Raw genomic sequence first — 897 nt, 5'->3', positions numbered from 1 at the left:
CACACACACACACACACACACACACACACACACACACACACACACACACACACACACACACACACACACAGTTTCTATTTGAAGCTTGTGCTGTGAAAGATGGTGATACTGAACCCGCAATGAAAAAGTAAAAAAAAGAACTAAAGAAAACACCAACCAAATTACTGAGGTTTCCTCACTCTCGTGTTCTTAGACTTGCAGTGTTAAGGTAGTATTAAGCAGAGTTTCTTGGTTAACGGAGTTTGGATGGAGGGTATGTTTTGTATGTTGTGAAAAATGAATAATAAAAAAGAATATTTTCATCGCTTCACCTCGCCATTGTATACATTCATTCTCTTGTCAAAGCCATAACAATCCTTTGACAAAAAAAATAATTTTAACCTCCCAGAATACCAGAGTTGCTCTTCTGGATTGGTTAGTTGGTTTTTGTTATTGTTTGAATTAACAAACTAACTGAGCAAGGCAGCAGTGGACTCTGTGAGGTAAGCTGTGTTTTTATCAAAGGAGTCTGGTGGCTTTGACGAGAGCAATATATCAGTTTCAGTTCCCTGTCATAAAGGACTGGTTGGTAGCAGTGTAAAGCGGCTCTTGAACTGATATAGATTTTTTTGGGTGCTCCCAAAAAATAAAAATGCCTTTTGCTGCTGCTCCCGTCCAGAGCGGAACATTGCTTAGCCTCCATGTTGTACTTCTTTCTGCTTCCCCAAAATGGGGACATGTTGACTGCCATCTACTATAGGTGATACACTGACTATGGATAAGTACCTCATACAACCCCACTTCATAAGATCTGAACTATCCCTTTCATGGATCTGTTTGTGTGTTTGTTTACATTGGCGCATTGGATATTCGGAAATGAATGTACTGCTATTGTTGACATTCCCCCATAACAACACA

The sequence above is a fragment of the Etheostoma cragini genome, chromosome 17 (assembly GCF_013103735.1).
Source record: "Etheostoma cragini isolate CJK2018 chromosome 17, CSU_Ecrag_1.0, whole genome shotgun sequence".
Lineage (NCBI taxonomy): Eukaryota > Metazoa > Chordata > Actinopteri > Perciformes > Percidae > Etheostoma > Etheostoma cragini.
This window is presented reverse-complemented; position numbering follows the sequence as displayed.